Raw genomic sequence first — 13,335 nt, 5'->3', positions numbered from 1 at the left:
TAAAGCCATAGTAAAGTGGTCAGGCACTTTGCTAGAGGATTTAGTCTATGGATAGAGGTGACATTGAAATGTTTTACGTCACATACAGGATTCTGCAGGTTTCATCTGAACGCGATGACGTCTTCCATGGCTGTCTCGGCACGCAGGGGACTCTGGCTTCGCCAATAGTCAGCAGATGCGGAATCCAAGAAAAGTGTGGAAAACCTACCCTTCACAGGTCAGGCTCTGGGGACGCATTAGATGCGTGGTTGTCTGCGGCAACTGCGGGTAAGTCAACCTTTCTTCCATCAGCAGCACCACCAGCTAGGAAATCTTATCCTACGTCTACACTAAAGTCCTTTCGGACTGCAAAATTTAAAAAATCCAAACCCCCTCCACCTTCTTTAGGGGAGGTCGGGGAAAATCCAGAAAACCTGCACCAACAGAATCTCAGGAACAGAAACCAAGTTCTGCATCCTCAACATCTTTTGCATGATGGTGGACGTCCCAGCCTGGAGATCAGGCAGATGGGAGCGAGACTAAAATATTTCAGTCACTTCTGGGCGTCATCATGCCTAGACCCCTGGGTAACAGATACTGTTGTCCAGGGGTACAGACTGGAGTTTCAAGAACTCCCACCTCACAGATTCTTCAAATCAGGCTTACCAGCTTCGCTGACAGAAAGTGCTATCCTACAGTATGCCATTAAAAAATTTGTTCAAACGTCATTGTTCCAGTTCCACCTCACCTACAACACAAGGGTTATTACTCAAACCTGTTTGTGGTACTGAAACCGGACGGTTTGGTAAGGCCAATATTAAACCTAAAGTCATTGAACCCCTACTTGAGGGAATTCAAATTCAAGATGGAGTCTCTGAGGTCAGTGATCTCAGGTCTGGAGGAGGGAGAATTCCTGGTATCCCTGGATATTAAGGATGCATACCTTCACGTTCCGATCTGGCCGCCTCACCAGACTTACCTAAGATTTGGGCTGCTGGACTGTCACTATCCGTTCCAGGCACTGCCATTTGGCCTCTCCACGGCGCCGAGGGTGTTCACCAAGGTCATGGCAGAGATGATGCTATTCCTCGACAGGCAGGGAGTGAACATAATTCCATATCTTGACGACCTGCTGATAAAAGCATCTTCCAGGGAGAGGTTATTGCAGAGTATTGCTCTTTCAACTCGACTACTCCAGGATCATGGGTGGATTTTCAACCTTCCAAAGTCACATTTGAGCCAACAAGGAGACTGCCCTTCCAAGGGATGATACTCGACACTCGACGGTGCAGAGGGTGTTTCTAACGGTGGAGAAAGCGTTGGTGAGCCAATTGATGATACGGGACGTCCTGAAGCCAGCCCGGGTATTGGTTCATCAGTGCATTCGCCTTCTGGGGAAGATGGTAGCCTCCTAAGAGGCACTACAGTACGGAAGATTCCATGCGAGGTCCTTCCAATTGGATATCCTAGACAAATGGTCGGGTTCTCATCTTCACATGCACCAGCGGATACGCCTGTCGCCGAAAGCCATAATTTCACTCCTCTGGTAGCTACACACTTCTCACCTACTCGAGGGCCGCAGGTTCGGGATTCAGAATTGGATCCTTCTAACCATGGATGCAAGTCTCAGAGGTTGGGAGCGGTCACCCATGGGGAAAATTTCCAAGAAAAGTGGTCAAGTCTGTAATCCACCCTTCCGATAAACTTTCTAGTACTAAGTGCCATATACAACAACCTTCTACAAGCGGCACATCTTCTTCAAGATCAGGCCATTCAGGTTCAGTTGGACAATATAACGGCAGCATCCTACATAAACCGACAGGGCGAACGAAGAGCAGAGCGGCAATGTCAGAAGTAACAATAATCCTCCTCTGGGCAGAAAAGCACGCGATGGCATTGTCAGCGATCTTCATTCCGGGAGTGGACAACTGGGAAGCGGATTTCCTCAGCAGTCACGGTCTCCATCCGGGAGAATGGGGCCTCTACCCATAGGTGTTCGCAGAAGTGACAAGCCGATGGGGTGTCCCTCAGATAGACATGATGTCCTTTCATCTCAACAAGAAGCTTCGGAGGTGCTGTTCCAGTTCATGAGACCCACAAGCAGTGGCAGTGGACGGCCTGGTAACTCTGTGTGTTTGCCAGTCGGTGTATGTATTCCCTCCACTTCCACTCATCCCAAGGATTCTCAAGCTAATAAAAAGAACAAGCGTTCAGACGATCCTCATTGCTCCTGACTGGCCACGACGGGCTTGATACGCGGAACTTCTGGAATTACTGCTGGAGGATCTGAGGCCTTTTCCTCTTCGTGAGGACCTTCTTCAACAGGGGCCGTTCGCCTATCAAGACTTACCGCGGCTATGTTTGATGGCATGGAGGTTGAACGCCAGATCTTAGCTCGGAAGGGTATTCCTACAAAGGTCATTCCTACCCTGATACAGGCTAGGAAGGGAGTAATGTCTAAACATTACCATCGAATTTGGAAAAAGTATGTTTCTTGGTGTGATTCCAAGAGGTTTCCTATGGTGGAGTTTCAACTGAGACGGTTTCTCCTCTTTCTGCAAGCAGGTGTGGATGTGGGCCCACGCTTGTGCTCCTTTAAGGTCCAGATTTTGGCCTTCTCCATTTTCTTCCAGAAGCAATTGGCTGCTCTCCCCGAGGTTCAGACATTCTTGAAAGGGTTCTCCACATCCAACCTCCTTTTGTGCCTCCTACGGCACCTTGGGATCTTAATGTGGTGCTGCAGTTCCTGCAATTGGATTGGTTCGAGCCTTTACAGGAGGTGGATGTCAAGTTTCTAACTTTGACGGTGGTCACACTGTTGGCATTGGCATCTGCTAATTGTGTGTCTGAACTGGGGGCACTGTCATGCAAGAGCCCCCATTTGATTTTCCATGTGGATAGAGCTGAGCTCCGTACACATAAGCAATTTCTTCCAAAGGTTGTGTCAGCCTTTCATATCAACCAACCTATTGTGGTGCCAGTGGCTACTGACTCCTCAATTACCTCAAAGTCCTTGGATGTTGTGAGGGCTTTGAAAATATATGTGAACAGAACTTCTCGTCACAGGAAGTCCGACGCTCTGTTTGTCCTTTATGATCCCAACAAGGTTGGGTGTCCTGCTTCTAAGCAGACAATTACTCGCTGGATCAGGTTTACTATCCAGCATGCTTATTCTACGGCAGGCTTGCCGTGTCTAAAATCTGTTAAGGCCCACTCTACTCGTAAAGTGGGTACTTCCTGGGTGGCTGCTCGGGTTGTCTCGGCTTTACAGCTTTGCCGAGCAGCTACTTGGTCAAGGTCGAGCATGTTTGCTAAGTTCCACATGTTCGATACTTTGTCCTCTGAGGACCTAAAGTTTGATCAGTCGTTTCTGCAGGAACCTCAGCACTCTCCCTCCCATACTGGGAGCTTTGGTACATCCCCATGGTACTAAATTGGACCCCAGCATCCTCTAGGACGTAAGAGAAAATTAGGATTTTAATTACCTACCGGTAAATCCTTTTCTCATAGTATGTAGAGGATGCTGGGCGCCCGCCCAGTGCTTCGTATTCCTGCATTGTTACTTGGTTCAGTTTGTTGGGTCAGCCGTTGCTGAATCATTCCAAGTTGGTTAGCTTGGATTTCCTTTTTGTTATGTGTGAGCTGGTGTGAATCTCACCACTATCTGTGTGTTTCCTTCTCTCGAAGTATGTCCGTCTCCTCTGGCACAGTTTCTAGACTGAGTCTTTTAGGAGGGGCATAGAGGGAGGAGCCAGCCCACACTATTAAACTCTTAAAGTGCCCATTGCTCCTCTTGGACCCGTCTATACCCCATGGTACTAAATTGGACCACAGCATCCTCTACGGACTACGAGAAAAGGATTTACCGGTAGGTCATTCAAATCCTATTTTCCAAATGTCAATAGTAAATTTAAATAGAGGTCCTACCTACTTCTGAAGGAAAGACACCAGATCACCAGGACAATACCTCCTCTACAGGCGCGTTTCGAGTGTGGTCACTCTTTTTCAAGGCATAGTGTTGCATGGTACTAATTCCAATATTTATAGTAACACATTATGGTTAAGTTTTATGTCACTTCCGGTTTCGGGTTGATGTGAATCGGAATCGGGACGTTAAACAGATCATTTCTTTAGTGGGATCTCAATGGATTTAATAAATACATACTGTTTTTAAATATTTTTTTTAAATAACATAAAATATTCCAGAGTTAGTTTAACAAGAGTCCACTGTCCAGAAATTAATAACGCTGTACTGGAAGTTGTCATTCACCCAGACGTAGTCTGGGAAATTAAGTCATATGGGGTCCGCTGGCCGGATGTTGCCAAGTCATGAATTATGGGTAGGTGTAGTTTTATTAAACTGCAGCTCGACGCATTAGCCTGATATATAGTCAGTAGAAATATTTTCTATAAGCTACTGTTTTGAAATTCTACAAAATATTCCACCGACCGGATGTGTGGCTTAACGCAGTGGATCCTGGGAGATGTAGTTCCATACAGTGATATTGTGTCCCACTGGCCGGATGTGCTGCCAGGAGTAATTAAACATATCCCACGTTTTCTGGGAATTGTAGTCCATGCTGTTCTTCTGTAATAGTATCTGTGTAGTTCATACAGTGATTGCAGGAATCCTTATCCTCTTAAAGTAACATGGTATCCAAAGATCTATTAGAGAAAATGTATGCTTAAGAATATACTCAAATAAAAAATATATTAAAAACAACATTTACTTTATAGTTCATTTTCTAAAACCTAGTTGCTGAATAGAAAAATTATAGTTTAGAACAGATAGACGTAAACGATTGTGCATACTAAAAAGAAGATAGCTGATTTTAAAGAAACCATTTTAATTTGAAGTCCTGATTAAGCCCAGTAGGTTTCAACATTTTTAATGAAAATATGGTTTTCATTTCACATATGGCCAAGTTTTTCTCCACGTTTGCTTAATATACTTGATTCCAAGGAATCTTTTTATATGCTGGGTGGAACACTTATGTTCATTTTTAAAGTGGTGGGACAGGTTTTGTGTCTGTAAACTTTTTTTGATGTTTCGCAAATGTTCTCATAGTCTGGTTTGTAAGGGTCGTGTGGTCCTTCCAATGTAACACAGTCCACAGGTACATTCTGTCAGGTAGATGACGTTAGGGGTGTGGCAGGTGATGAAATCGTGAATTTCCATTTTTTTTTTCATTTACAGTGATTTTAGTATATTTTTTATTTTGATCTTTAATATTCCTTCACCCAATGCAAAGTCCACAATGATAGAACCCTTTTGTTCTTATAAGGTTTCTAGTGGGTACTATTAAGGCACTTCTGACCAGGTGACTTTTTAAATTTTTTTGCTGTTCTGCAAACAAATTTGGGACTAGCTGGATGATGTCACACAGGATTGGGTCCTTCGTCAACAAATGCCAATTTTTTTGAATGATCCTTTCCACTTGCTTATTTTGAGAATCATATTGGGAAATAAAAGCCCATTTCTGCTTATTCTCTGCTGAATTCTTTTTCTTAATTTGTTTCGGTTGAAGGAGGAATAATCTATCTTTCTCCGGCAATGTCCACAGGTTATCTACAGGATAACAATTGGATATGATGAAGCGACAGCAGATTTGCATCAATCGGTCAAAGCTTTTCCGGCCTACCAGCATGCAATGGCCCCGTCCATATATCCCTGCCTCCTTGCTCAGGCAAATCAGTTTTTTGTTTGGTGCGGCAGGAGCCGGACCATGGGCAAAGGGCTGCTGGTTTTTGGCAGCCCTAAGCTTTCTTATTTTTTTTTATAGTCTTACTATTTTTTGAGTGATCTTCCTAAACAGCGTCTTATACGTACATTAGAAAGAGTCGCTCCAACAATTCTCTGCCAGGTTGCGACAACACTTACCCATGAGTACAGTACTGTTTCGGCTGACGTCTGTGTCGGATATGCTAGCAGGTCCAGCAAACGTTACAAGGCTGTGGCCGGAGCATGGGGAGAAGGTAAAGCATCAGTTCCGCTTAGAAGAGGAATATGGACACAGCAACAATGTTTTGAGAGGAGACCACCAAACAGTCGCTGACGCGGCTGCCAGCGCTAGAACTTAGGGATCAGAGGCTCCAGGAATAGTATGAGGCCGGGATCCCTAGGGTTGATGTCTGCAGTGGAGAGTCAGGCGCTCTCCTGGTCGCCCCTCCCCCCAGTTCATGACCAGTTTCCTCTGAGTCTCCCACCAGGAACGGTTTCCCGCTTCCATCTCAGACGCTGTACACGTAGAGGACCCAGTCGCAGCATAGGCGGCTGTGTGACTGGTGCGTCCGTGTTCACTGAGTATCTGTGTTCACTATAGGTTCATGGAGTGACAGTGTACACTAGTAGCATCTGGATCCACTCAATGTTCACCAACGTATTGATCGGTCTTGGAAGTGAGGTGAGTCTCCCTGTATCCCACTCTACTGAGTATGTGTTATACAGCACTAAGTTTCGATCTACCCTTTGAGTACGAGTAGACATCATGGGGTCCTGCACCCCGGACCCATACCTAGTATTAGGGACCCCCAGTGAAGGAGAAGCCTTGTCGAGGTATTTATGATTAGACTTACCCCCCCCCCAACCCCGATACACACAAAAGTAGAAAAACCTGTCCGAAAACCTGTTAAAAGACCCCTTCAGGTTGTACTGGAAGAGTCGGAGGAAGAAGAGGGCCTCTTGGTAGATGAGGAGGACAGGGAGTCGGGGAAGATGGTTGATATTTCCCCTTCAGAGGAAGATTTGGATATGAAGAGATTAGAATACCTTATTGACGAAGGAAGAAGAAGTCAAGGAGCTGGAAGATTTTGATTTGTTTGAGTCTCAAAAGCCTCAGACAGCAGTATTCCCCATTCCCAAAACACTGCAAGAACAAATGGGTCAGGCCTGGAAACAGCCTGATAAACGTTTCCAATTGCCAAAGAAATTTACTGTTAACTATCCCCTACCGATAGGGGTTATGACAAAATGGAAGAACCCACCAGTGGCAGATGCTTCTTTAGGTAGATTGTCCAAGAAGACAATTTTACCTATTCCCAATGTTACTACATTAAAGTAAGTTGGACACGGCACTTAAGTCCATTTTTGTTGCAGCGGAGGCATCACATAGACCGGCACTAGTAAGTACCTGGGTTATTAAGGCTATGGTGGCTTTGGCTGGTGAGATAGTTGCTGCGGTTACAGAAGACGGTAACCAGGAAGAGATTTCCCGTTTAGCGGAACATATCCGCAAATCGGCCTCTTATCTCTGCCAGGCTGAAAAATACGCTACTAGAATAGCGTCTCGTATTTCCGCGTCTGCAGTATTGGCAAGGCGCATTTTATGGCTCAGAGAGTGGCAGGGTGATTCGGAATCCAAAAAGGCAGTAGAGGCCATACCTTTTTTAGGAGATACTTTGTGTGGTTCAGAATTGGACAAATGGATCTCACAGGCTACAGCAAGGAAATCAACCTATTTGTCTACCTCATACCCTAGATCCACACCCATGGCCAGACAGGGGTAATCAGGACCAACCTTAACTTTGTTCAGCACTCAATCCTTTCGTGCCAGAGGTAGAGGTTATGGAGGACAATCTCATGGAAATAGAGGTAGGGGACGTTCCCAGCCAACTGGCCGAAAACAGGACCCTAAGCCTGCTGAAAAAAATTGACATGACGGTCTCCCAGCTTGGGTATCCCAAGGTGGGCGCACGGTTGACAGAGTTTCGGGAAGCCTGGGCCAAAACCACTCCAAAGATCTGGGTCATCAATATTATTTCCCAGGGTTACAAAATAGAGTTTCTCATACGTCCTCACAGCCAATTCTTCACTACGGGTCTACCTCAGTGTCCTCAAAAGGCAAGGGCATTGAATTCGGCTATCCAAAAGTTGATCAATTCAGAGGTCATAGTGGCAGTGCCGGTACCACAAAGAGGATCGGGATTTTATTCAAATCTTTTTGTGGTACCCAAACCAGATTGCTTGATCAGACCTATTCTAAACCTGAAGGTCTTAAACCAATTCCTCACATTTTACCGCTTCAGGATGGCATAGATACAGTGTGCTTCTTCAAGCAGAGAGCCTAGTACGAAATCAACATGTGAGAATTAAATCAGACAATGTCACAGCGGCGGCTTATATAAACCGCCAAGGAGGAACAAAGAGCCGGATGGCCCTAAAGGAAGCAACAAGAATTCTGTCCTGGGCAGAAAACTGCGGCATAATTTTGTCGGCGGTCTTCATTCCCAGAGTAGACAACTGGGAGGCGGATTTTACATGCATCCAGGTGAGTGGGGCCTACACCCCCAGGTCTTCAACACGATTGTAAGAAGGTGGAGGTTACCTCAGGTGGACCTCATGGACACAATCATGACACAATCATCAACTTCCAAACTAGGAAAAGGGATCCAGATGCAGTAGCAGTGGATGCGTTATCAATATCCTGGCTTTACAGTCTGGCTTTCATATTCCCACCATTTCCTCTCCTACCACAAGTATTAAAAAAGGTAATTAGGGAAAGAATGTGGGTAATCCTAATAGCTCCGGACTGGCCTCGCAGGATTTGATATTCATATCTGAGGAGTCTCCTAGTGGAGGAACCTTGGAGGTTGGCACAGAGAGAGGATCTGTTGTCACAGGGTCCATTCCTGCATCCAGACCTGAACCGTCTTCAACGGCTTGGCACTCAAGGCCAAAATTCTAAGGAAAAATAGGATTTTTATTACCTACAAAATCCTTTTCTCGTAGTCCGTAGAGGATGCTGGGTTCCATATTAGTACCATGGGGTATAGACGGGTCCACCAGGAGCCATTGGCACTTTAAGAGTTTTAATAGTGTGGGCTGGCTCCTCCCTCTATGCCCCTCATACCAGACTCAGTCTAGAAACTGTGCCTGAGGAGATGACATACTTCGAGAGATGGAATTACACAGATAGTGGCAAGAATCATACCAGCTCACACAACATACTGTACAAATCCGGCCAACGTGCCGGAAACTCAGCAACAGCTGAAACAGTACTTAAAACAGTAAAGAACGCAGAACTTACCTAGGAACCAGGCAGTACTGAACTATAAAATCAATGCAGGAAAACGAAGCGCTGGGCAGGCGCCCAGCATCCTCTACGGACTATGAGAAAAGGATTTACCGGTAGGTAATTAAAATCCTATTTTCTCTTACGTCCTAGAGGATGCTGGGGTCCATATTAGTACCATGGGGATGTACCAAAGCTCCCAGTACGGGAGGGAGAGCGCGGAGGCTCCTGCAATACTGCTTGACCAAACTTTGAGGTCATCAGAGGCCAAAGTATTGAACTGGTAAAACTTAGCAAACGTGTTCGAACCAGACCAAGTAGCAGCTTGGCAAAGCTGTAAGGCCGAGACACCCCGGGCAGCCGCCCAGGAAGAACCCACCTTACGAGTAGAGTGGGCTTTTTACCGATTTCGGACTTAGCAATCCTGCTGTAGAATATGCATGCTGGATAGTGAACCTGATCCAGCGCGAAATCGACTGCTTAGAAGCAGGACACCCAATCTTCTTGGGATCGTAAAGGACAAAAAGAGTCAGTTTTTCTATGACGAGCTGTCCTCTTCACATAGAAGGCATTTGAAGCAATTGAGAAGTCAGTAGCCACTGGCACCACAATAGGTTGGTTGATATGGAAAGCCGATACAACCTTAGGCAGGAACTGCGGACGAGTCCTAAGTTCCGCCCTGTCCTCATGGAAGATCAGATAAGGACTTTTACAAGATAAAGCCCCCAATTCCGACATGCATCAGGCAGAAGCCAAGGCCAACAATGTGACCGCCTTCCACGTGAGAAACTTGATGTCAGCCTCCAGTAGAGGCTCAAACCAAGCTGATTGTAGGAACTGCAACACGACATCGAGATCCCAGGGTGCCGTTGGTGCCACAAAGGGAGGCTGGATGTGCAGAACCCCTTTCAAAAAGGTCTGAACCTCAGGGAGGACAGCCAATTGTTTTTGGAAAAAAATGGACAAAGCAGAGATTTGGACCTTGATGGATCCCAATTTCAGGCCCACATCCACTCCAGCTTAAAAGAAAAGGAGAAAACGTCCAAGATGTAACTCCACCGCAGGAAATTTTCTAGATTCACATCAAGAAACATATTTCCTCCAAATACGGTGGACATGTCTTGATGTTACCCCCTTCCTAGCCTGAATCAGGGTAGGAATGGCTTCACTCGGGATACCTTTCTGAGCTAAGATCTGGCGTTCAACCGCCATGCAGTCAAACGTAGCTGCGGTAAGTCTTGATAGGCGAACGGCCCCTGCAATAGCACTTCCTCCCGAAGAGGTAAGGGCTTTGGATTTTCCAGCAGAAGATCCAGGAGATCAGCATACCAAGCCCTCCTTGGACAGTCCGGAGCAATGAGGATTGCCAAAACCTTTGTTCTTCTTACCAGCTGAAGAACCTTTGGAATCAGAGGAAGTGGAGGGAACACATACACTTACGGGAACACCCACGGTGTTACCAATGCATCCACTGCCATTGCCTGAGGGTCTCTTGACCTGGAACTGTACCTCCCCAGCTTCTTGTTGAGGCGGGAGGCCATCATGTCTATGTGAGGAACCACCCACCAACCGGTTACCTCCTCGAACACCTCCGGATGGAGGCCCCACTCCTCTGGAAGGAGATCGTGTCTGCTGAGGAAGTCCGCTTCCCAGTTGTCTACACCCAGAATGAAGATTGCTGTCATCGCTACAGCATGCCTTTCCGCCCAGAGGAGGATTCTTGACACCTCTGACATTGCAACCCTGCTCTTCGTTCCGCCTTGTCGGTTTATGTAGGCCACGGTGGTCACGTTGTCCGACTGAACCCAAACAGCCCGATCCTGTAGAAGGTGTGCTGCTTACAGAAGGGCGTTGTACACGGCCCTTAGCTCCAGGATGTTTATTTGGAGAAGGGATTCCTGATTCGACCACCTTCCTTTAAAGGTTTCCCCCAGAGCGAGTGCTCCCCAACCTCTTAGACTTGCGTCCGTGGTTAAAAGGATCCAGTCCTGAATTCCGAACCTTCGGCCTTCCAGAAGGTGCGGAAGTTGAAGCCACCAGAGGAGTGAAATCATGGCTTTCGGAGACAGGCGTATCCTCTTGTGCATGTGTAGGTGAGAGCCCGACCACTGGTCCAATAGGTCCAGCTGAAAAGGCCGAGCATGAAACCTGCCGTACTGCAGAGCCTCGTAGGCGTCAAAAGAAGGCGGATGCATTGATGAACCGATACCCAGGTAGGCTTTAAGACATCCCGGACCAATGATTGAATCACCAATGCTATACCAACGGGAGAAAACCCTCTGCACTTCCGTGTCGAGGATCATTCCCAGGAAAGACAGTCTCCTTGTCGGCTCCAGATGAGACTTTGGAAGGTTCAGGATCCAACTGTGCTTCCTGAGCATCTGTGTCGTGAGCTCTCCCTGGACAACACCTTGATCAGAAGATCGTCCACATATGGAATTATGTTCACTCCCTGCTTGCGGAGGAGAACCATCATCTCCGCCATCACCTTGGTGAAACTCCTTGGTGCTGTGGAGAGGCCAAATGGCAGCACCTGGAACTGATAGTGATCGTCCAGCAGTGCAAACCTGAGATATGCCTGATGCGGCGACCAAATGGAAATGCGGAGGTAAGCATCCTTGATGTCGAGAGACACCAGAAACTCCCCCTCCGTCAGTCCTGAGATGACAGCTCTCAGAGATTCCATCTTGAATTTGAACTCCCTGAGTTAAGGGTTCAAAGATTTCAAGTTTAGAATAGGCCGTACTGATCCATCTGGTTTCGGTACCACAAAAAGGTTCGAATAATAACCCTTGTTCCACTGCTGAGGTGGAACTGGAACAATGACCTCTGACACCACCAATTTTCTGATGGCCTCCAGAAGAATTGTCCTGTCTGCCAGCAGAGCTGGCAAGCCCGACCTGAAAAAACGGTGAGGTGGGGGATCCTGAAACTCCAGCCTATACCCCCTGGACACTATATCCAGGACCCAGGGGTCCAGGACAGACAACACCCAGACTTGGCTGAACTGACAGAGTCTTGCCCACACCTGACCCTTCTCCAGGCCTAGCTGTCCACCATCATGCGGTGGACTCAGGGGTATCAGAAGCGGGCTTCTGAGTTTGGGAACCTGTGGGAGCAGGTTTCTCTCCTTTGGCACGACCACCCCTAAAGAAGGTGTTCGAAGGTTTGTTCTTGCTAGGCCTCGCGGGCCGAAAGGACTGTGACGTGGCTGACGTAAAAGGCTTCTTCGTAGCCGGTGCAGCTGAGGGGAGAAAAGGATACTTACCCGCAGTAGCCGTGGCAATCCACGCATCCAGTGCCTCCCCAAAGAGAGCCTGACCTGTATAGGGTAGGGACTCCACGCTCTTTCTGGATTCCGCGTCCACAGACCATTGGCGTAGCCAAAGACCCCTGCAAGCCGAGACTGATATGGAGGAGATCCCCGCAGCCATGGAACCCAGGTCCTTCATGGAATCCACCAGGAAACCTGCAGAATCCTGAATATGGCATAAAAATAAATCAACGTCACCTTTATCCAGCGAAGCCGACTCCTCCTGCAGAGTGATAGACCACCTTGCAATAGCTTTTGCAATCCAAGCACAGGCTATAGTAGGCCGTAATATAGCCCCTGAAGCCGTGTAAATGGATTTTAGCGCGGTAGATCTCGGGACTGGCAACACCACCTGTTTGGACAGCCTGGAAGCTGAGGCGGCGACTATCGGCGGGGACACCCACTTCTTTCTATCCTCCACTGGGAAGGGAAAAGCAACCAAGGCCCTCTTAGGGATCTGAAATGTATTTTCCGGAGTTTCCCAGGCTTTTTCAAAGATAGCGTTTAATTCTTTGGATGCCGGGAAGGTGAGGGGGGACTTCTTATCCGTAAATTAGCAAGTGATGTTGTCCCCCTAGACACATCACCGTCAGAGTCGGTGTCCGTGTCATCCTGCATAAGCATTGCAAGTGCACGTTTCGGAGAATTTACCGCAGGGGACCCCGAGTATCAGACCATACCACCATAGAGGATTGCAGGACCTGAGTGGCATGCTCAGTCCTAGCAACCCTATCAGAAATCTGAGAAATAGTCCCCCTCAGAGAGACTAACCAATCTGACTCTCTGACTGGGATCTGCTCTACAACAGTGCAGTCCTGATTACATGGAATGGAGTCCTCCTGGAAAGACAAATCCTCTGCAGCGTATGAAAGTGTCCCTAGACATGTTGTCACACACACACACACACACACACACACACACACACACACACACACACACACACACACACCAAACACCCTACAAACACACAGGGTATTTACTAGACAGAGTTTTCCCCCCAAGAATGGCAGAGATTAGAGCCAACCCTCCCCC

The 13,335-nt window shown here is 47.3% G+C and overlaps 1 protein-coding gene across 1 annotated transcript in view; it reads left to right on the top strand.

Moving 5' to 3' along the window:
* The window catches only part of LOC135057539 (zinc finger protein 250-like), a 367,205-nt gene that overhangs the window by 96,096 nt on the left and 257,774 nt on the right, over positions 1 to 13,335 (top strand). The gene's annotated exons all lie outside the window — the stretch shown is intronic.

Source organism: Pseudophryne corroboree, chromosome 3, assembly GCF_028390025.1.
Source record: "Pseudophryne corroboree isolate aPseCor3 chromosome 3, aPseCor3.hap2, whole genome shotgun sequence".
Classification (NCBI taxonomy): domain Eukaryota; kingdom Metazoa; phylum Chordata; class Amphibia; order Anura; family Myobatrachidae; genus Pseudophryne; species Pseudophryne corroboree.
The sequence above is the reverse complement of the archived record's forward strand: the minus strand, read 5'-3'. Positions and strand labels throughout refer to the sequence as shown.